This window comes from Tamandua tetradactyla, chromosome 20 (genome assembly GCF_023851605.1).
Source record: "Tamandua tetradactyla isolate mTamTet1 chromosome 20, mTamTet1.pri, whole genome shotgun sequence".
Taxonomy (NCBI): domain Eukaryota; kingdom Metazoa; phylum Chordata; class Mammalia; order Pilosa; family Myrmecophagidae; genus Tamandua; species Tamandua tetradactyla.
In genome coordinates this window covers 19,500,540-19,523,910 of record NC_135346.1, presented here as the reverse complement: position 1 = coordinate 19,523,910, position 23,371 = coordinate 19,500,540, and the positions used below count along the sequence as shown (strand labels likewise).

Below are 23,371 nucleotides of genomic sequence, written 5' to 3'. Positions count from 1 at the left end.
TGTAGACAAGGCAACAGAGGCTCAGGGAAGTGAAGTTACTTGCCTAACGTTGATAAGTGGCAGAACCAGGATTTGAACTCACGTCTCAGTGACTCCAGCACGTGTCAAGGGCTCTGAGGCACATGGAGGGAAGGGCTTTTCAGTTGGACAATGAGGTCCAGTTTGGCTCTTAGGTTAGGGGAACCCCCTAGGTTTCCTATGGGTCCTGGGGGATGGATCTCAGGCCCCAGGCAAACAGGTTAGGGGGCACTGTTGCCCGGAATTCTGTAGCTGTACCAGAAGGCCCAGGAAAAGACAGGGGAAGGGGTTGCGGGTGAGCCGGACGGACCAGGCTGGGCCAGAGCTCCGGGCATTCCGGCGGCCTCCGCAGGAAGCAGAACGGGACGGAAACCGGCTCCTGCCTCCTCCCCCAGAATCCTGTGGGCAGCCCAGTCGGGCCACACAGAGGCCCTCTTTGTGCCTGCCCCAACCCGCCACCCGCGGCTGGCCCGGGGTTTTGAGTTTCCTGGGGGGTGGGAGCCCAGCCTCCGCTGAGCCTCCAGCTACCTCCCCCTCTGGGGGCAGCCACAGCAGTCCACAGCTGGCGGCAGAAGTGAGCGGACAGCCAGGGCTACCCCAGAGACCCTGTGGGGCCTGGGGTCTGCCTATATCCCATTCCCTACATCCTAGAGGTGGAAATCAGGGGCTGGAGGTGGAAAGAGGGACCCAGAGACAGAGCCTCAAAGGCTAGTCCCTGAGCCTGCCTGAGCCAGCTGCCAAGCCCACCGGGACCTACCCGAAAGCCCCCCACCCCTGCCACCTCCTCATGCTCTTGAGGTCAGGGTGGGGCACGCGATGGGGCTGGTCAGGTGGGGAGGGCAGTCCATCTGTCACACCACCATTCCCTACTCTTGGGGGGTAGGGGGCTCCCTGGACACACCTCTTCACCAAGGGGAGGCCCCAAGCCTGGTTTCCCAGCATTTCAGGGGACAAAAGCCCCTTGGGGCAGTTTACTCAAGGAGCTCTGAGTAACGGGGAGTGAGCCTGTGGGCCACAGCATGTATCACGATGAGTGGCATTATGTATAGATACATTTGTGTCACACGACTGTGCATGCTGTGTGCACGTGTGTCTGGTGGGCTAAGGGTGTTCCAGGGGAGGGGGGCACAGTCTCAGATGTCATTCCTGAGAGTCTGAGCCTAGATGTAGACATAAGGCTTACATGTGAGTGGAAGTGGAAGGCTATGGCTGGGACTGCCCTGTGCATACAAGGGAGGTGGGTGTTATCTGAATCTTTGAGTGTATGCGAATGCCCAAGTGTGCGCTCTGCACAAGCACAGAGGTTTAGGCGGAGGCTGGATGTAGGGGTTCCTCTGGCTGTGAGGTTCGGTGCATCCCTGCTACATGTGTACTGGTGTGCATGCATGCCGAGTTGTGTCAGGGCCCCTGAGGGATTCTGGGATGGGGAGGGTGCAGCAGACAGGAACTGGTGCCAGGTGCCGGGGCCCCTATGGAAACAGGAAGCTGCCCACAGGTGCATGGGGATGTGGTGGGGGCTGGGCTCGCCCAGGTTCAGTCTGTCCCCCTGAGAAACCAAGCCATGGTTCCCTAGCCAAGAACCTGTCCCAGTCCCAGCCATGGGCCTGCAGAGGGAGGGACCTACCTTGTCTGCCCTTCAAGGCCTAACAGCTCTGGCCAGCGTCTGTCTGCCCGCCTGGCCTGGGCGTGGAAAAAACTGGAAAACAAAAGCCCCCAGACCGCAGGCCCTCCCTGCAGAGGCACAGGGGAGGCAGGCGAGAGGTGGGAGGCTGAGGAGGAGGGAGGGAGGTGTCGCCGCAGCCCCGGAACACAAAAATAATGAGGCGAGAGGGGCCGTGGGGCCAAGCCGGCTGGTTCCGGAGTCGCTATCTGACCTTGACAGATGCCACAGCTGGGCGCCTGGAGAGGGGCTGCCGCGCCGTGCCGCAGAGCCGCCCCCACCTCCCCCGGGTTGGGGTCGATGGAGACTCGGTCGGGCCCAGCCACAGGCGGCCACCCCCCCCACCCCCGACCGGAATGGGGAGACCTCAGAGCACCTCCCAGGCGGGGGTGGGGGTGGGGGTGAGGCCAGGGAGAATGGGCAGGGCATGGGGGGCAGCCATGGGGTCTAGTAAGTGTGCCCAGCCCTCAGGTGTGGGTCCACGTGTGTAAGGTGCACACACTGTGCCATTGTGCTGCCAGAGCTGTGAGGCTGCGGACGTGTGGGGAAAGGAAACAAAGTGTGAGTGCGGGTGTGACAGAGACAAAGATTGTACTTGTGTGCATGTGTGTCCCTGGGGTCACTCGAGGCTGGAGAGATGGCTGATGCCCCTGAAATGGGGGTGGCCACAGCACTGGGGTGGGGGCACTGGTCACTCCACCCCCAAAGGCCCCGATGAAGCCTTCCCCCTTCCCTCTTCAAGAGCCACAGCTGTCCTGGCGGGTGCCAGCCATGCTGGGGCGGGGGACAGAGAGCCACAGGGCCCCCCACCAAGTCCTGTTCCTTGCAGATTAGGGGGAGCCGCCCCCGGGGCCCTCCTTGACCTGTGCACTCTCCCGCTGTGGAGGCTGCCCTCCGCCACTTGGCACTGGGCACAGCACTGGCCACCACCAGTCTGGGGACCTCAGCGAGGGGCTGAGGTGCGAGCTGCAGGAGGGGATGCTGGGCTGGAGGCAGATTAGCAATTCCGAGCACTGGCTGCATAATTAAAAAATCATTACGGCAGGCAGGCGGGCAGAGCCGAGTGTGAGCTCACGCTCAGAGCGGGCGGGGACACTGCCACGGCGCTCCCCCTCCCACTGCTTCCCTGAGGAAAAATCCCACCTGCTAATATAATTATGGAAAAACACAAGCACGGAAATTCGGTTTCAGCAAACAACGTGCCTGATGCCCAGGGCCGGCCTGGCCCTCAACACAGAGAGCGGGCAAGGCCACTGCACCTGGGGCTCGTGGCAGGCCCTGCTGAGTTCCCACTGCAGACCCTCACCTCCATCCCCTCAGAAACCCCAACAGATGGGAGTGCGGGGGCACATAAAGCCCTGCTCCCCAAATCCCAAACCCAGGAGAAAACTAGCCGGTCCTGACATTTTACAAATGGGGAAACTGAGGCTAAGAACTCCACATAAGGTTGCCCTGTCTGGCAGAGCTGAGACAAAAGCGTTGGATCCTGCCGCAGCAATGCAACACCTCAGGAGCTCGGCGACCTCCCCGCCCCCGCCAGCTCCTCTCCTTTATCTGTCATCTCCCCGGGCCCTTTTTCACTCCCCCTTGGGATATGAACTCTCTCTTGCTCTCTCCGACCAATGGGACTGTCCCAGCATCTCAGGGCCCACGCAAACCGATCCTGCCTTGTGTGCGTGGAGGGGTGGGTGTGCGTGCCTCTCCAGCCTTCCAGTTTGGGGACAGGGTGTCCCGGGCACGTCTGGGTTAAGCCAGGCGAGGCAAGCTGGCCCCGGCCAGGGGAAATGCAGCCAGCTCGGGGGCATAGGCCTCAGAACGTCGGGAACAGCCGCCATCACTTCGGGTCTGCAGCGGGCAGCGCGCAGCGCCTAATTAGCCGGCCTGGGACCCGGGCGGGCGCCGCGAGCCGCCGCCGCCGCCGCCGCCGCCGCCGGAGCCGCGCAGGCACGTCCGCGGCCGGCCCGGGAGGCGGCGGGGGGCCGGGAGGCCCAGGCGCGCAAGCCGCGGCGGGACCGGCGGCCTGGGAAGGCCGGGGCCAAGGAGATTCCACGCCGAGCAGGCCTGCCTCCCCTCATTCCTCGGTTGCCACCAGGCGCAGCAATTAGAGGCTTTCAAAGTTTGTCCTTAATTGGTTTCATTTTTGCCTCATAAATGATTCATGGCCCCGGAGGTCTGGGAGGCGGAGGGAGTGGCAGGGGAAATTTGGGGAGGCTTAGGGGGAGCCAGACCCCATACCTGAGGCCGGGGAGGGGACGGCGGCCCCAGCCTGCTGGATGTGAGGGGTTGGGGAAAACCTTGGGCAGGTGGGTGCCTCCAGTGAAAATTTTAAAAACCCGGCCCTCTCCTTGCAGCATTGACTAATTAGGAACTGCAACTCCTCTGCAGACCAGAGCTCTGCATCCAAGCCCAGAGCCACCGCGCTGCTGGGGCCCCGGGAGCATGAATAATAACGTAACGATAACAAAGTAAGTGTCAGTAATAATAATGATGATGATGATGGTGAACACTTGGTGAACACTTAGGGAGCACTTCGTGAGTTTCAACCATGGAGCGAAGAACAACATACGCACTGTCTCATTTAACCCCCTCCTCTCCCAGGCACTGCAGGGATGGGTACCAGGGTTCCCCTTTTAAACAATGAAGAATCTGAAGCTGTGAGAGACTAAGGCCTGTCCTCTGACTGATGCCGGAAGTTTCACTCCCCAAGCTCTCAGGAGTAAGCACAAGGCCCAAGGCTGGGCACCAGGAGCTCTGCCCACCAGGCCCCAGAGGGCACCAAGTGGCCCCACATCCACCTAGCAGGGATCCACCCTTTACCCTGCTTCTTTCCCGCCTCTAAGGCCTGAGGCACAGCAGTCCCCTAAGATGGGGGTGGGGGATGGGGTACTGGCTCTACCCCTGGGCTGGCTGTGTGACCTTGGTGAGACATGTCCTCACTGGGTCTCCAATGGCCTACCTGTAAAACGGCCCTATGAACCAGCCCCCTGACCCCTTCAGTGCTAATCCTAAACTGGGTGCTGCAGGACAGAGAGCAGGTGCAATGCACCCCCCCACCCTCAGGAGGCTCCCAGTCTAGGTGGGAGATGGACAGACACAGACAAGCACAAGAAGTGTTTATCAGTTTGTGCAAAGAACCGTTGAGTACTCGGCCACTAGCTAAAAGCTGGGAGGAACTACCAGGGAAGGCTTCTTGGAGGAGGTGAGGTGGGTAGAGGAACCTTGCCCCTCTGACAAAGGCTCTCACTTTTCTGGCTCCAAATCTCACCCACACAGAGGAATGCTCAGGGAGTGGCACAGTGAAACTCAAAACTGGGGCTCTCCCTGCCGACCCTGAAGAAACCCTGAACTCAGAGTGATATGGGATGCAAATTGCCCAGCCCAGCCCACCCATGACACTTTTATTCTGAACAAATGGGGTGGGGGGGTGAGGACTATGAAATTAACTCCATAGCCCACTTGGACACTGGGGGAATCCTAGAGGTGAGGGAATGCACCAAACAAATTTGGGGGCATTACTGGACTCTGAACTGCTGTTTTACCTTGAGTGCCTCATAAACATCACTTCTTCTTGTGTCCTCCAGCTCCTCTGTTCCAACCACATGCACTGGGTTCCCCTCCCAAATCCTGCTGGCCTGGCCCTCTAAGGCCCTGGCACCAGCACAGTCCCCGTCATCAGTCGTTGGCGCCCTGCTCTCTCACCCAGCCTGCCTCCAACAGACAACAAGGTAGCCTGGTGCTCGGTCTAGGCACTTAGGGTGATATAACCCACTATTCCTCTCCGAGCCCTTTGAATGACATGTGATCATCCCCATTTCCCTGGTGAGGAAAACTGAAGCTCAGAGAGGCTAAGGGACTTGTTCAAGGCCATCCAGCTTGGGGAGAGATCCAACTGTGACTCTTTTGAGAGCCCGTGTCCCCCACCTCACTGGCCTGGCCTCCTGTGGGTATCTCTGACCTGTTCCAGGCCTGGCCACCTCTTGTATAAACATGGACCCTTCTCTGCTCTATACCAACATGGAACAGAGCCAGTGATCCTCCAAGCTCAGGCTTGTGGTCAGGACCGAGCAGGGGGCCCAGGAGGTCCCTATGCAACCCAGGGAGACTTGGGGCATGGGGCTTCCTACCGCAGCCCCAGCTTGGTCTTCCAAGGGATTGGGTGAGAAGGAGAGGGAAGACCCCACATGCACACACAGGTCCAGGGGAAGGAGACACGATGGTGCCAGGGGTGACAGGACAGAGGGGGTTGGCCATGTTCTCTGACCCCCTGCTGAGGGACCAGAGGATCACCTTTAAGGCTCACAGGTGGGACTCCACCAGCTCGGGCATTTATCCCCTGGGAAGAAGCCTAGGCTCTACTCAGCCCCTACTCCAGTCTCCTGGAGGACACAGCGCAACGACCCAGACGAGTCATCCTCTCTCTCAGCCTTGCCCACTGCATCCACAGGTGATGTCCTGGGGCACTCTGGAAAAGGCTTTGGGATTAGGTTTAAGGTTCCCCAAGAAAAGAGGTTTGGAAGAACTGGACAAAACAGCCAGCAGCCGACGTTGGCTGGGGCACCTGAGACACTGGGGTCAGTGTACAGGTGCTGGACAATGGCTTTTGGAACATTCAAGCAAGTGGCTGAGTTCTCAGGATCCTGAGTTCACCCTCAGTAGTCAAGTGAACCCTCCCCAGGTCCCTAGTCTGCACTGGGACACTGGGCTGCCCTTTGCCCTGTCTGCCTGTCCCAGGGCTGCCCCGGCCAGGTCACGGGGCCCCTCTCTCCAGCCTGCCCGTGAAGCTGCATGTCTCAAGCGGGTCAGCACTGACGTCAGCAGGACCAGTCGGGCGTGGAGCCTGCCACCTCTGGAATCATCAATTAATTAACTTTCAAATTAATTTCCCAAGCAAAATTCCATAATTACATCTGTCTCCATCAGCTTGATCTGGGCAGACAAGAGGACCCTGCAATGAAATGGAAGTGGGGTGAAGAGCCCCAAGAAGTGCTCACACCAGCCCTGGGACCAGGTTAGCGGTGCCACTGGGAGCTCGGTTTCACCATGGCAGGGCGTTTTTCCAGCTTCCTGGAAAAACGGATGCTGTCTGGGTGGGGAGGGGGCTAAGAAGCCAGAATCCCCTGTCAGGAAGTGGGAGGCTGAGGGAGACCCATGGCCTGCCCAGCTCATCCTACTGTCCCCCAGCTCCCACCCCGTGCCCCCCAAACCCCAGCAGGTCTTGGCATGGCCTGGTAGCAGCACAGACACTGTGAGGTTGAGGAGGCCGCCACTGCGGCGTTCTAATTTCCCAAAGGGGCTGAGATTAATTAGCTCACACACAGGCGCAGAGAGGGAGAGGAGAGTGGGAGCAGGGGCGGGCAGCGTCAGGCGAAGAGCCGGCTGGCGCTCCCCCTGCCCGCCCGCCCGGCAGGCAGGCGGCCTTGACAGCCTGGGTGCTCTGAAGGTCAGTGGCCAAGCCGGCTGAGCCAGCAGACTGGCACCATCTCCTTCCCAGAATCCCTGAGGCCAAGGCTGGGGGGAAGCGGCCGTGAGGCTGGCCCGGGGGAGGGGGCTCCGAGGTCACCACCATCTGTTGTCTGTGCCGGGTGTTCCGCCCACACCACCCTGTCTGGTCCTCACAGCAGGCCGAGGAGGGAGGCACCATGGTGCTCCCATTCCACAGATGAGGACACCAAGGATCCAGAGACCGGGGCAGTAACCCATCAAAGTCATCCAAGCTGTGGACGGTGGAGTCAGTCCAGCTCTAGAGCACCCCCTGCTCCTGCGCAGACCCCCTGTCTGACGTGAGGGCTGCAGGAGCCCAGGGCCCGGGAAACCTGGAACACCAGTCACAAGGCATGTGGCTTGTCTGTCTGTCTGTGGGGAATGAACTTTGTGCAGGGCAGACTCTCCCACAGCCATTTCACAGATGAAGAAACTGAGACCAGAAAGGGGAAGTGACTTGCCCAGCACAGGGCCCCAGACCCTGAGATCATCCTGTCCCTCCAACTGAACCAGGGCCACGCCTTGCCTGGTGCTCTCTGGCTAGCTTGCACACTGACCCGGGGTTGGGGGAGATGGGGTACAGAACAGAGATCTCCAGTCCAAAGGCACTTTTTCAGCCATTCCCTACAAAGCTCCTTGGAGAAGGGAAAGGAGCCCTCAGGAAGGGGTGGTGTGTGTGTATGTGTGTGTGACCCCAGCCAGGTCCTAAGCAGGTCTCCCAAACTCAGCAACTCAGTTTCCTTTCGCAGAACTTGTCTGCAGGGAGATCTGCTTCCCAGAGTAACCCCTGGCACCCCCACCCCAGTCACTGTGAGTCGCTTTCCCTGCAGAAGCCAAGGCCGGTGGGGTCTCTCTCCCGAGGCCTAAAGAGTCAAGAGTCCCAAGACCCTTAGGTCCAAACCTGGGGAGTGCCCTGAGATGGCAGGGCCCTGGGACAGCTGTGGGGCTGGGCAGAGGTGGGTTGGGGACTGGCCCAACTGGGAACATTACTCATCATGGGTGATTACAGGGGGGGATGGGAGCCCCCCGCCCCCCTCACCTGAAGAGACACAGGCTCAAGCCATGAAAAGGTCCAAGCAGGCTCTGGAGACAAGGTTCCTATCCCAGCCCTGCAGCCTTAAGCCTAGGACACGACCTCAGACTGGCATTCAACCTTGCTGAGCTCAGCGCCCCCCCATCTGAAGTGCACATGGTGGAAGCCCCAGACCTGTCCAGCCCAGGAGAGGACATATGTGAAACTCATTGATGGCCGGCACCCAGCAGACACTCAATAAAGGATAGCTGTGTTACTTTTACTGTCATCATCAGCCAGCAAAAGAGTGTCGAGGATGGGAGGCCTACCTAGGTGGTGACCCCAGTCCTGCCAATGACCTGAGCCGACCCCTTGTGCCTCGGTTTCACCAGCACCGAATGGAAAGTATCTCTGCTGCCCTCTCATCTGCAGGACCATGGGGAGATGAGCACAGGTGGGAAGCCAAAGGCTGTAAGGAGGGCAGCACCCTGTTAGCCAGGCTCACCCCCTCCTCTGGCCACAGGAAGAACGTGCCTACATTTCCTGCCAATCTTTCCTTCCACTTCCCTGGCCCCCCAGCCCTGCCTGCTCCGTCAGCACTTCTCAGATCTCCTGCAGTCTCCCGCTGGCCCTGCCACAGAGATGTGTGCCATGTCCCTCACCACCCACAAAGGCCACCTGGAAGTCTGTACTCAAGTCTAATCTGTAATGGCCTCGCCGTGTGAGTGCTGGGGGTGTGGGGAACAGAGAAGGCCTGGGAACTATGGGTAGCTTTCGCTGCTTCCTCTCACACTCTGTAGCCCCCTGGAAAATCACCCTGGTTTCCCATCCTGCGTCCCAAATCAACCTCTTCATTTCTGCACCTCAGCATTCCATCCGAGAACAGCCCCAGAGCAGACCAAATCAAGACATTCTAATTAAGGAGACCTTGTTGTGGGGGTCCTACTCCCAGAAAAATGCCAGCTCTGGTGGAGCAGACAGGTGGGGCAGGGCTGCACTCACCTGGAGATCCAGCTGTGGCACAGTTAGACGGGTGAGACCCCCCACCCCGTCATCTACTTCAGTCCTGCAGCTTTAAGACACAGAGATGAGTCTCACACCCATTTTATAGGTGGCAAAAGTGAGGTCAGAGAGTCCCTTTCCAACGTGAAAAAGTTAGAACAGGCATAGCCCAAATACCCCCGAAGATTGGGAGAAGGATCAAAGGAGAAGGAGGGGTTCCAACAGAAGACAGGATTTAATAAATATGACTGCTGAATCATTATATTGATATTTCTTTCAGTCTCCAGTGTCTTGGAGCAGCTAGAAAGGAAAACCTAAAATTATGGAACTATAACCCATACCAAACTCTGAAATCTGTTCTATAATTACTTGTTACATTATACTTTGAAATTTATTGCTTTTTTGTATATATGTTATATTTCACAATAAAAAATGTTAAAAAAAAAAAAAGTGAGGTCAGAGAGGTTGGCAGCCTGGCCCATGATTACCAGGCCTGTCCAGGCCTCTTGACCAGCCACTGCTGGCTGGTTTTCTTTGGGACACTTAGACCCCTCTTCCCTTCTCGACCACTGACTGTCCAGGCCCTTTACAGAAGCGACCTGTGTGGCCAGGACTAGAGACCCGCCTGGGCTTGCGTCCTTACAGCCACCTGTCCCTTGACCCCGGCGGGGTTATTTCAACCCTGTGGGCACAGAATGATCTGCAGTCTGGGTGTCAGAGGTGACTGCATCCAAAGTCCTTTGTGACCATGGTCAAGCCATGTCCACCAGACTCAATTCTCTCATCTAAAAAAAATGAGCATGTCCCTGGCTCTGCCCAGTTCAGGGAGGGCAGGCCCCAGCCCCAAAGGGCAGCAGAAGCCGGAGGCCCCATAGAGAGCACTCCAACCCAACAGCCCAGCCCCTCCCGTGCTCAGGTAGGCTCTGTATCCATTCTGCAGACCAGATGATTAAGAACTAAGGGCTAAGGCCAAATGCTAAGTCTAGGGACACTGGTTACAAGGGTTAGGGGTAGGGGTAGGATAACATGGGCCTTAGGAACCAGGGAGACAGAAAAATGGGTGCTCCTAGGGCACAGTCCACCCAATCAAAGGGAGTCTTATCCCTCCCCCAACCCTCTGGCCCCCTTGCCTCCTGAGTGGGGAGAGCAGCTGGTCACTTGGCGCTCCCGGGAAATTGATTTTCCATGGTGTTCCTTCTCCAGCCTTTCCTCTTCCCAGCTCTTCTGCACCTTCTCCCTTCTCCCAACCCACCACTGCCTGGCCCAGAGTCTACCTGAGAGCAGGTGGGTTTAATGCTTCCATGCCTGACAGCGGGTCACCGCCTGGAAGTGGGGCCAAACCAAGCCTGGGGGAGGGGGGAAAACGACCCCACTTCCCACCCCTACCTTACAGACCTCGGCTGACTGCTCACGGCCGAGGTGCAGGGTTTCCTTTGTGTGAGCCCAACAGGGCTGAGTGTGGGCCTATGTCGGAGCGTGCATGCGTGTGAGCGCGCGCGTGCACCAGGCCGTGCTGTCGGTGTTCCTGGCCTGACTCTGGCACCACGTGGGCGGGAACTGCAGCCTGAAGGTGACAGCCTGGCCTGTGACAGGACAGAGCAGGGTGTGGGGCCCTCCAGGGGCTGGGCCGTGAGGACAACAGCGGGTATGCTTCCCGAGCGGCCCCAGGGGAGCTGTGTGCACACAATATACAAGGCTGAGTCTGAGTGTGTGTGTGTGTCAGCTGCGTGCTGGGGCGGGCCAGGATTGACTGCGTCTGTTCTAAGTGTGTGCCCTGGGTGTGCAGCATGTGGGGTGCGTGAGTGTGCGCCCTGCCTGCCAGGCCGCAGGGCCTCGTGGGGCTGCTGGGGATGGGGTGACTCACGTCTCCTGAGCTAATCCTGCCGCCCGCCCGCCCCACTCACCCTGCTCGGCTGGGCTCACGGCCGCCAGTGCGAGGAGGTGGGGGGGGGGGTGGCGCGGGCAGACGCGGCAGGGAGGCTGGCTTGATAAATAACCTGCTGCTTCCCCCAGGCCTCTGAGAAGGGGGGGCTGCGTGGGGAGGAGGTAGAGGCGGAGGTGGGGCGGGCGGGGGTGGGGGTGGGGGAGCAACCCTGGCCCCCCAGGCTCTGGCTGCCCTGGCCCCCATGGCCCCGGGCTGCAACTCAGGTTCCTGTTTCATCGAAACCTGAGCTGGGAAAAGCCTATCGGGTCATCTTGCCTGTCCCGCCGGCCGCCAGGCCCAGGCAAGCTGCCCCTCAGGGGACAAGCCTGCAGCCTGGCCGCCCAGCCAGTGGGTGGGGTTGCAGGGTGGGGGCAGATAGTTCTCTCCAGACTAAATGCAGCTCAAAGCCTCTGGTTGTGCACCCCCCCCCTCCACAAACAGCTGGTCCCAGGGGCCCCCTGGCTCGGCAGGATTGACTAAATATAGCCCCCCCCCCCATGACAGCAACCCCCTAATGTTCACCTCTTCCCATTGGCACCACCACATAAGGGTAGAGGGCAGGCTGGGGAGATCACAGTGTGTCCTAGGGCTAGTATATCCCCTTCTCTGGGCTCTCAGCTATGAAAAGGATTACTCAGTCCTGGGCCCTGCGCTATGGGGGAGCAGACCACAAAAGTGTCCAGGTAGGGGTCTCTGTCCAGGGCCCCCCAAGTGATACCACCTGCTTCGGAAGAATGGCTAGGGAAGCCCCTCCTCAGCACCCCCAGTGCCTACTGGCTTATAAACATGGCCTCCTCCAGCCTGCCTGTTCCCTGCCCAGCCTGGGCAACACCAGGCTTCTCCAATCTGCCGGACAGACCCTGGCCAGGAAGCAAGTTATGCCAGGCTGGGAGGGAGGGGCGCGGGGTGGGGGGGGATGGTGCAGGGAATGACAACTGCTATTTCCTGGAGGCCACAGTCGGGCACAACCTGGATTCCTGCCTGGCTACGTACTCCGACAGTGCACAGCGCTTCTCCCAGGCTCCTGGCCCCTCAGCAGGGTGCCCCCTTCCCCAGAGTCAGCACTGTCACCAGATCGCCAGGCAGGACCACAGTCCCCCTTCTCACCGCACTGGTACAGGCGGGAAGAAGGGGCCCAGATGCAGTCCCTTTGGACGGGGGTGTTGGGGGTGGAGTGGGGAGTGATGGTCTCTGCAGGGTTCAACAGGCGGGGGAGGCGGTCCCAGCTTCCCGCCTGCTGCCTGCCCACCCGGCTGCTTCCCCCAGCCCCGCACGCACCAAATTCCCCACATGCCTGTCTGTCTCTGACAGCTCGCGCAAATACTTGGCTGCGCGGGCACCCGCTGTTCTGAGCCCGCTGCGCCTCCTCCCCTGCCTTCCCCAGGGGGGCTCTGCACATGCAGCCAGGGACAGGAGGGGGCCAGAGCCAAGAGGCTCCGTGGGCCACGGTGGAATGGGGGGGGGGGTGAGGGCAGGAGGCACTAGCCCCAATTCAGAAGCGCCACCCCCCACCCACCTGGGGGGCCCGGGGACCTGGGAGGCCACTGGGAGCCAGCCCCAGCTGGGCGGCAGCTGCCGACGCCCCCGCTGCCCCCCGGAACCTCCCAGGAGGACCTTCCGGAGGCCTCCCACTCGCCTGGGCCGATGAAACAGCATCTGCCACCCCGGCAGCGGCAGTGGTGGCTCAGGACAGGGCGGAGGGCACAGCAAGGCCCCTGGGGAAGGCTTTGAAATCTGGACTATGGCCCGGCCCCTCCTCACAGGCCCAGCCTCAGCATGGCTTGTGTGTGTATGTGTGCGTGTGTGCGTGTGTCTGTGTGCGCGTTCCAGCCCTCCCGCAGTGTGAGGGGCACACCAGCCCAGCTGCCAGGCCTGGGATGTCTCCGCTTGCTCTGGCTGGGGGGCCTTGTCTGCCCCCAACTGCTCTCCTTCCTGCTTGCCTTGCCTCCCTCCCCGGGGACCAGTGGAGGAAACACTTCCTGAGAGTGGCTGGGATTTTCCGCTGGACACAGCCTGGCCGGCTGGCTCCATACACCCCCACCCCATTCCTTGCTCCCAGCGTCACTCCTTCGGCCAAATCACACCCCCACCTCATGTCTGTAGCAGGGAGCCTCCCCCCGCCCGCCCCTGGCTGCTCTGCCACTCGCCTCAGCATCCCCAGTCTCCCCAGCATCAGCACACGTCCGGGCACACAGTATACCCGAATGAATGACCTTGTGGGATAATACCCTCGATTTTGCAAAGGGGTATATATACTGGGGTCAAAAGAGAGCCCAGAGAGCTAGGGCCCTTTCTGAAGACTCTTCTGGCAGGTGCTGTCTCTTTCTGTCCCTTCACCTCCCACCACGCCTTCAGTCCCAGCAACCAATCCAGCCTCTCCAGGCTACTGGAGGCATTAGGGTCAGACTCCAAACACCACTGCTTAGTGCTCTGGGGCCAGTGCCAGCGGGCGACTCGGGGCTCCTCCCCCAGCTCTCCTGCAGTCTAACAGCGGCCTTGAAAAAAGGATCCCCCAACTGTTCGGTTTTTGTGACGCTAGACTGTGCGATAGAGCCTCCTCTCCCCATTGCACAGATGGGGCTGCTGAGGCCCCCAGGAGAGGGGGAGCTGCTGACGGCTGTGAGTCAGAGGGGGAGCTGGGAAGCCGCCCGGCCCTGCCGGCTGTTGCTGGAAGCTAGAGCCTGCACGTCCTCCTCACACGGTGCCTCGGGAAGCGTGGGCAGCGGGCGGGTGGCCGCACCCTGAGGACCCTTCCGTGCCTGCAGGCCAGCCGCAGCCCCCTGCCGCCTGACTGGGCCCACGGCTCACTCCCCACCCCGGCTGGATCTCCAGAGAGGGGCAGACTAGAGGCAGAACTGGTGTTTCTGCCCCAGGTCCATGCTCGCGTCACCTGAGGGCTCCAGGCTGGCTCTGTGACCTCAAGGAGGCCCCTCCCCTCAGAGCCTCAGGGTCTCCCAGCGTCAAACAAGGAGACTGAACCATGCCCATTCACGCTGCCTTCCAGCAGTAAAACCCAGATACTGTGATTTAGCATTCCACCATGCCAAGAATTATAACTTGAGAATCCCTCTGCCCTAAACATTCTATGATTCTAGAATCCTGTAACTCAAAACCCTGGGTCATCAAGATTTGACAGTCCCAGGAAGAAAGGGGGCCATGCCCACCCCAGCCCGCTGGGGGCCATGATTGACTATTGGCCCAGTTCACCAATTCCCCATTTAGCCTTGGGGGAGGCAGAAGGGCTGGATCTCTCCCATCTGGACGTGGGGCTGTGGGCGGGGCCTGTGGGCCTGAGAAGGGAGCTGGTCTGGACCTTGGGGTCAAGCCACCTCTTCCTGGCACATCCAGCCACTGACGCCACAGATGTCAAGAAGCCCAGCCCCCACCCTGCCCTAGGAGAGCAAGAGTGGGTGGCTGGGGGGATGCGAGCTTGTGTCCCCAACTCTGTGGCTCAGAGGGAAGGCAGGCGTCAGGTCAGGGCCGGTCTCCCTGCTTCTCAGGTTCCAAGCCAAGCTCCACGCTTCATCTTCCTGCCTTTACCACCCACCACTTCCTCCTTCCCGCCGCAGTCCCCTCACCTCCCAGACTCTCAGACCAGGCCTAGCTCAGGCCAGCTGGGAGCCAGCCAAGGCAAAGGCTCTCAGGCCCACTTGACAGATAGAAAAACTGAGGTCCAAGGAAGAAACGTGGTTTGCCCCAAGAGCTTAGTTCCAGCAGCCTGTTGGTCTCTGATCATATCTCTCAGCCCTGCTCCCCGCCTCAGTTTCCAGAGTCCTCCAGAGGGCCAGTAGGTTTCCACACACAGTCTGTCCACTAGCACATCCCAGACTGAGAGCACACATTCCCACACTCAGCTATGTGGTCATTCGTTCATTAATTCCTTCATTCACTCTATGGCCAAACAGCCCATCTCCCCAGTGCCAGGACCTCTGGGGAGCCTGGAGCTTAAGCAGAGCAAGGCCTGCATTCAGCAGGCATTTAGGGAGTCCCTTCTGTGTGCCCGGAAATGTGGCAAGTACAGGAACGCCACACACAGACCCAGCCCGGGCCGCCTGGCGGTGCTCACAGCCTGTTCCAGCCCACTTGACAGGGGCAAGTCACAAACTCTCCAAGCCTCAGTTTTCTCGCCTGTATATGGGGATGCTAACAGCACCCTGCTCGCTGGGCTACCCTGGGATCTAAGGAGGTGAAGGCCAGAAAGCCAGTAACACAGGGCCGGGCCCCAGGAAGGGCTTAGGAGGTGTTAGCCATTGCCATCACTATTGCTGCAAACTATTATCATTACAATTAGGATATCTGGGGGACAGCAACTGACGATGGCAACAACTAAAGCTCTTCAAACACTTACTTGGTGCCAGGCACTGGGGGTATGGTAAGGAATCACTGTCACATCCCAAGGATTAAATAAACAAACAAACCCATAAGCATCTGATGAACAAGGGAATGAATGACAGGAGGCCATGGCTCGGATGGGGAGCCCAGCAAAAAGGGGAGTTACTGGGGGTGGGGAGGGGCGGTGACGCAGGGAACAGCTGCTCAGGTCTGCTCGGACCCTACCCCACCCACTCCCGCCATCACAGTGGAGCCGAGGGATTGTGGCAAGAACAGGGACCAGGCCCAGTGGGGAGAGGCCCACAAAGATGCTTTGCATAGTTCTGGCCACCAGATTACAGGCTGAGGCTAGGTCCTTGGGTGGGGGCTGTGGAGGGGGACGCCAGGTGCTGTCCTACCCGAACCAGGCCCCGGTGCCCGCACGTTATGCCTGAACTTGCATGGCACACATGTGCTTCTGCTGGCAGCCCAGGAAAGTACGAGGAGGTCGGAGGAGGTCACGGGCAAGGGAGGGGGCGGTGGGCCCAAGGGCCATATGGGGTCTGCTGGACAGGGAGGGTGGGTATCGGGCTCTCCGGGGGCCACCGGGCAGGCCTGGCTCTGCCCTGCTGGGGCCAGCGGCTCGAGGGGAGTAAATATAGCACGGGGCGTCCCGGCCACATTCCTGGGAGGCCAGAACGGCCCGCCTGCCCGCTGCTCCAGGCAGAGCGCAGCAGCCAGGCCGAGCCGCCACTGCCCTCTTCCCAAACAAACAGAAAAATAAAACCAGCTCTCACGACCGGCGCGGCCTGGGGGTGGGGGTGGGGGCGGCAGGAAGGGGTGGGCCCGAGAGGCGGACAGGGAGGCCGACTGGTGGCCGCGGTTTCTGTTCCGCTGGGAAGGAGGAGGCCAACAAAAGAGGAAAATGGAGGAAAAGGACAGGGAGATGGTCAGAGGTGCCAGAGAAGGGAGAGGGCGAGGGCTGGGGAAGTGGAGGTGCGGGAGGGGGCGGGCCAGGAGGGTCCGGAAGGTGCCAGGGGTGGGCGCGGCAGGGGCCGCGTTGGGGGAAGGCCGAGGCGGCCTCGGTATCAGCAACTCAGCAAAAGGGAAGCCCCTGAGGGGCAGCAGGCAGACAAAGGGGGCCGTGTGGGCTAGGGCAGGGGGCTGACTCCAAGGACCATGAAATATTAAAGAGCCCAGGCCAGTGAGTGACAGAGGTCAGAGACAGCAGGTGACTAGCCAGGGAGCAATGGGGACCCTGAGGCGGAGGGCTGCCCACCACCCCCCATCTCCACCACAGCCAGTCTCCCCAGCTCTCCTCCTGCTGTGACTCCTGTCTTTCCATCGACAGAGAGGACAGGCTGAAAGGGTGGGGGCTGTGGGGATTAGCGACGGGAGGGAGACCTTTGTGGCTTCCTCTTCGCTCTGGCTGATCTGTGCGCAGCGGCCTTCCAGAGTTGCCAGCCACCCGAGCAAGGCCAGGAGGCCCGTCAGCATAGCTGCTGCCACCAGTGCCTCCAAGGGAGGAGGGGGGCGACACCAAGTCTCACCTTCCCAGAAAAAAAACAGCCAGGCCACCACCAGGAGGGAAGGCTGTGCCTCAAGGCTCAGCTGAGCTGCTGGGTAAATCAACAAGCAAGCTAGCAGGTCATCTCCTAGCCCTCTCACCCTATCCTGGGCCCAATACCAGCCTCATGACCTTGGCCTGTCCTTTCATCCCGGAACCTGTGTCTTCACTGGCCCTGCCCTGCTCCCAGGCTAGGTGTGAGGAAAGAAAGAAAAGAGCAAACACATGCTGAAAACCTACTATGGGTGGCTGGAGCCAAGCATCTGCATGTGTTATCCCAGATAATCCAACCAGGAACCTATCAGGTCAGTCCTGTTATCATACCCATTTTACAGATGGGAAAAGAGAAACTCAGAGGGGCAAAGTGGAGACAGAAACGTTAAGTATAAGCCACATATGCCTCCTTTCCTATTCACCCAGGGGGATAGGATGTACTTGTCACCATAAAAGCACACTTCTACTGAATGCCAGCTGCTGGGCACTGCGCCACCTTTCCCATGCCCATCTGAAAACAGCCTCATGAGGCACGCACTCTTATTGTACCACTTTAGGGATGAGGAAATTGAGGTTAAGAGAGAACACAACTTGTCCAAAGGTCATACAGCCAGCTAGAGGGCAAGGCGGCCAGGATTAGAGCCCAATCTGATAGACTCCAAAACCAGTGCTCACACACTTGGGGGTGAGGGTAAGAGTGGTGGGAGGACCCAGTAGGAGGGGAACACAGTGGTCTAACTGAACCCCAAAACAGACACCATGCAGAGGGCAGACACAAGGCTCTGTGCCTGGTGGTGGCCAGCAGGGGCTCTGGGAGCAGGAGGTAGGCGGAGCCTGCGGGGGTCTGGGGAGAGGGTGCTGTCCAGGGGCTTGACCAGAGCCCCCAACCAGATGATACAAGCTCCTTTCCTTGGAATGTGCCAGTGGGGTCCTGTCCCCTTGGCCCCCAGGGTTCCACCCTGCACCCCAAAACCTGACCATCAGGAACTAATCACCTCCACAAAGTCCCTGGTGCTGGCGGAAGGAGGGTGGGATCCCCTCCCTCCCAGGCCCTGTGAGCCCCAAGGGAGGTCAGCATGAGAGGCAGGAAATGAAGAAGAATTTGCGATCTAATTGAACTGATGGGGGGGGGTGCGTTTAGGCGGCAGAATGCAATTACAGGGGCTGACACCCCGAGATGTGGTCTGGCCCAGGTGACCTGGCCCAGCCAGTCTGTGGCCAGAGGTACTTAGCCAGGGAGCATATGTGTGTGTGTATGTGCGTGCATGGAGAGGGCTGGTGATGGTTTAGTAAGGAACAGAGCCAGACCTCTCCTCCACACACACAGGACTGCAGGGTTTCAGTACCACATGACACTCAGAAGCAAGATTTTCTCCCCCAGGGAAGAGCTCTGTAGACGCTCACATGGGGACAAGCAGACAGGCACAGGCCCTGTCCTAGGTTCTGCTCATGGGTATACACGCATATGCTCACACTCCCAGGTGAGCCCCACATGCCCATGCGCATTGCATGGAGACAGACTTCCCAACCTGCAGACACACAGCCCTGGCTCTTTGCTGCCACTGGCTCCACCAAAAGGGGGAAATACAACACAACACAAAACAAAAAATCCATGACCTTAAAATCCTTTTATTCCTGTAATCACAGGCTGCCATCGCCGTGGATACGCGCTGTCACCCCGGCCCCAGCCTGTCTCCCTCCGCGGCTTCCAAAACTCCTGGCAGGCGGGCAGGCAGACCAGGAGGCTGCCCAGTTACTGCCATGGCGGGAAGCAGGGAGGGGGGGATCCAAGGTGGGGGGGTAGAGATTCTATGCTAGACACACTCTCTCTCTCACACACACACACACACACACACACACACACACACACACACACACACACACACACACACACGGGGCCTCAAAGAACCAGGGAGAGATTCAAAGACAGAATGGCAGACAGAGATACAGAGAGAGAAAGAAACACACAAACACCAGTCACCAAAGACAGACTAACACAGATGAATGCCCACACAGCTCAGATATGTCCACTCCCAGATGTGTACACACAGGCACAATTCAGATACACTCAGGGAGTCAGAGACTCACAGACTCATAAGCATACACAAAACACACAGATACACACAGACCATGAACACATGCACCCCAAAATTCCAAGCAAACACAACTCAGAGAATAGACACATTCCCGGATTCACAGGGACATATATGACTTTCAGATATATACTCCCAGATTCACAAACACACATGTACAAACACAACACATAGATACATATATTCCTGGGTCCACAGATTCACATGTCCTGACTCTGAAACACACACATGCTCAGATTCCCATATTCTCAGACTCACACACACATACTGCACAGATTCATAGATAAACACATGCCCTGAGTCATAAGCACACATCACCCAGATTCCCACATTCCAGGCTAACAGACTAGTACCCACACACAGCCCGTCTCTGTCAGATGACACTGCATTCGACTTTAAGGGGCAATGTAAAGGTTGGAGGTTCACAGATCTTTGAGGGGACAGACGTTTTCCCTTGCCCACAGCCTGGGAGGGTGGGCTCAGAGTTGTGCGGAGATGAGGGGGAAGTAAGAGGGAAAGCAGAAAAAACTTTAGTGGGATATTCTTGTTGGGCAGTAGTGCGTGAGTAACTGGGGAGGCTTTTTGTGGTCTGCTGAGCTCCAGCTATGAGCGAGAGTTTAACTATTAATACACTTAATCAAGGACACTTCACACCCACACACCCAGGCTAGGACGTGGCCAGGTGGTGGGTGTAAGAGAGGGAGAACCCCAGAAAAATGGGAAAGCCCCAATCAGGGTCCAGGGGGTGGAGTTTCCACCCAGGGCCTGCCTCCAGAGCAGAGAGAGAAAGAGAGTGAGTCATTTCTGCACCCCCAAAAGGGTGGGGCCTGGCCACACAGAAGGTGTTCAATAAATAAATACACACTGGACCAATGAATGAATAAGCGAATTATATATAAACAGTGGGAAAAAAATAATAAAAGTAATAACAAAAGTGAGCTCCCTATCCTTTGCCAATTAAGGCCTGCTGCTGGGGAGAGGATCAAAGGGCAGAGTGGGTAGTCACTCCAGGGTTAGTCCTCACTTAATGGTCACCTACCAGATGGGAGCCTCTGGAGAAAGAGGCTGGGTTCACCTGTAACCACCCCTCCCCAACCCACAGGCCCTCATGCCATCCAACACCCTGGACAGTCAACTGTCTTTGGCCCAGGCTACACCCCTCCCTCCCTCCCTCCCTCCTCAGGAGTCTTCATCTCCAATAAGCTTTACAGGTACATTCCTCCCTCCCATATAAATAACTAGGTGGGGTCCTGAAGAAGGTGGAGTTTTTAGTTCCCAGGGACTTGATTCCTCACCCCTGTGGACCTCAGTTCCACACTTGCCAAATGGGTAGAAGGTAGGAAAAAAGGTAGAAAGAAGCAGCAAGTAGTTGGGGGTCCTAGTGGGAACCCATGGAGCACGGGCATTTGCTGGCTTGGGTCTTGGATGCGGAATCCTCCCTCCCCTTCCCCCAAACACCCCAGTTCAGCCCAGCTGGGTGGACATTCCAGGCCTCACGTGATAAAGACGAGGCCGCTGGCCCATGGGTAAGTCAACAGGCTCTGGTAGGGGAGAGATAGGAGGCCCAGGCCAGGGTCACCTGCTGAGCCAGGAAAACAGCCTGGCCCAAATACACACATAAATAAGGTGACTGCCGACAGCCAGTCCAGCCAGCCCAGCCAGCCAAGGGTCTGTCTTCTGCAGAGGAACCTCTGCCCCCACCTTGGAAGGGGGCTTCCAGGAGAGAGGGAGGCTAGGGGTCTGTGGGAGATACCCAGCTCCTGTCACGATGGGGAGGGGTGTTCCCCCCAGGGTTTCTACTCAGTCCCAGGGGCAGACTTGAGAACTCAGAGGCCAACCTCCTTCAGCTGTTACCACCCCTTTCCAGGGCAAAAATCAAACGGACACCACCTCCCTCCTCCCCAAGGAGAGAGGACAATTTCCGTTCTGGGAGGGGGGTGACAGCTGCAGAGCGGGCCACTCCCCCCGCCCCCCCAGGCTTCTGCTGGAGTCTCATCCAGAGAAACTGCTATATCAACACTACGCAGTTACCGGCAGCGCCGGCGTCGGTCTCATCGCACCGCTCTCAAAAAGGGGTCTGGGATGGGGCTCCGGGTCCCAGTTCGTGGATTTTCAGTGGCGGTTGGACTCCGGGGTTACAGGGGTCTTCCGCGAGGGAGCTCAGGTCAAGCTTAGGCCAATAAGCCCTCTAAAAACCGTCCTGGTTGCAGGGACTGGCGGCCCCCGCCCCCGCGGGCCGGGGCAGCTGAGGTGGCGCCGGGCGTTCAAATCGCGCTCCAAACAAGTCCGCAGCCACCGCGCTCGCGGCCCCCGCCAGGCGGCCCCAGCGGAAAACTTGAAAGGGACTCTGTTTGCTGGCGGCCCCGAGGCGGCTCCGGCGGGGGCGAGGGCCGAGCGATCACACACGTCCCCCTCCCCAGCACTTCCTGGGCAATCGCGGGCGGGGAGTGGGGGGAGAGGGGGCTGCGGCGCCCACCACTAAACCGAGGGCCCCAAACAGCGCTCGCGGCGCAGGGAAAGGCGGGGGTCGAGAAATTGGGCCGCCGGACCCCCTTCTGTGCCCCCCACCCCTAAAATCCCAGCACGCAGCGCTCAGACCACCCAGGGGCCAGGGGCAAAGTACGGCGCGGCTGCCAAGCCTTCAGACCCCTGTCGCAAGGGACGTGAAGAGGGCGCGCGGGTCTCTTGGGATGAGTCACTACAGAGCCCCCCCAAATCTGCGGGTGTCTCCGTGCAGCCGGTGGCACCAGCCCAACTCCGTGCACCCCTTCAGTTCCCGGGGGGGGGGTGTGATTTGCGATCTTGCGCCCTCATTGGACGCTTCAGTTCTTCTGACAGGTACAGTAGATGCTCCCCCATTTAAAAACTGGGGTCACTAATTTTCTGTCCATCCTACAAATAAACAAAGCCAGGCGCACCTCGCGCTCCCCGCCGGAAAGCAGCCCATTCCGAGCGAGAACAACTTCCCCCAGTAAGAAAATTAACACATTCCTCTCGCGGCGGCTCAGTCCCTCGCTCCGGGGAAGCGAAAGGGAGGGGAACTGGGGCCGAACTTCAGGGGTAAATGTAGGGCCAGGGCAACGTGGCAGGCGCCTGGGACCCCGCCACCCGTTCTCACCTAGGGGGACACCCCAATCCTCGCTCTGTGGCTGTGCACGCTGCTTGGCCCACGCGAGGATCGGGAGACTGCCCGAAAGACTCCCTCAGGCAGGGGGAGGAAGGGAAAGGCAGGGCCGCGATTGGGGGGGGGGGGGCGTGATACTTTGATGGAAAAAAAGGTCAAACTTGATCAGCCCGCCAGGAACCCCATGGGCAGCGGGGGCGAGGAGGTGGAGGGGAAATGCAGAAGTGGCCGCCGCCCCCTCCAGGAGGTTGAGGGCGCTCAAAGCAGTTATCGTTGCCCCTAAAACACCCGGCTGCGAGCGGGGTTCAGATGGGGGGAGTGCGCGCGGGAGAGCTCCAGGCACTCGCCCCCGCAGGCGGAGCACCCGCCCAACACCCGGAGGTGACGACCCCGGGCTCCCGCCAGCCCAGCGCCCGCGAGCTCGGTAATTGGGGAGGGGGCGGCACCCCGCGGGGAGAACCCCAGCCCTACTTCACCGCGCCCAACCCGTCGTCCCCGACCCTAAAACCCCTCTTTTTGTCTGAACTCAGTGATCTGCGACCGAGCAGACTGCGGCTTGGGGAGGCTTGGGGATAACTGCGGCCACCGAGCGATCACCCGCGCTAGGGCTCCCCGCCTGCACGGCTCCGCGGCTCAGGCTGCGGGTGTCCTCCGCCCCTCCCAGATACGGACCCCTCATTTCCCGTCCCCGGCTCTCCGCACCTGAACTTCGGGGGAGCCGGCGCCGCCAAACTTTCCGCCGACTTGCAGCGAACTCCGGCACCGGCCGCGCACCGGGCCCCGGGGGAGGAGAGGGAGGTAGGCGGGGAAGGGGAGGGGGCCGGCCTCCGGGGGGGTTCGGGGGAGGGCCGTGGCCCGACACCTACCGGCTCCTCGAGTCGTCCAAGCCGCCACTGCCGCCGCCGCTGCGAGGCCGAGGGGGAGGGGCTGCACCCGGAGCTGCGCTCCGCTCTGGGCACCGCCGCCGCCGTGCGCTCAGCTCCCGCCGCGCCGTCCGCGGTGCCCGGGTCCGGAGCCCGAGTCGCGCCGCCGCCGCTGGCCGGAGGCGGGGAGGGGGGGGGGAGCCTACAGCACCTGCCCCTCCTCCCCCTCCCCGCGGCCCAAATTAAAAAACAACAAAAAGCAACTAATCAACCCCCGAGCGGAGCGCGGTGCGGCTGGCGGAGGGCGCAGCGTGCGGCGCCC

General features: G+C 59.7%; 1 protein-coding gene and 1 long non-coding RNA gene across 3 annotated transcripts in view; one reads left to right on the top strand and one right to left on the bottom strand.

Moving 5' to 3' along the window:
• The window catches only part of CXXC5 (CXXC finger protein 5), a 33,153-nt gene extending 9,994 nt beyond the window's left edge, over nucleotides 1–23,159 (bottom strand). Inside the window, exon 1 of one of the 2 annotated variants that reach the window (XM_077138645.1) lies at nucleotides 23,053–23,159. The gene's annotated coding sequence lies outside the window, so the exon portion shown is untranslated. Of the gene's footprint in view, nucleotides 1–22,888; nucleotides 22,966–23,052 lie in introns of those variants that run through there. The other variant, XM_077138644.1, reaches the window with a different exon arrangement.
• On the top strand, nucleotides 3,714–9,577 carry LOC143665047 (uncharacterized). Its single transcript, XR_013166724.1, has 4 exons — nucleotides 3,714–3,794; nucleotides 4,030–4,143; nucleotides 6,599–6,686; nucleotides 7,297–9,577. It is a non-coding gene; the product is annotated as an uncharacterized LOC143665047 (long non-coding RNA).
• Nucleotides 23,160–23,371: the final 212 nt, after the last annotated feature.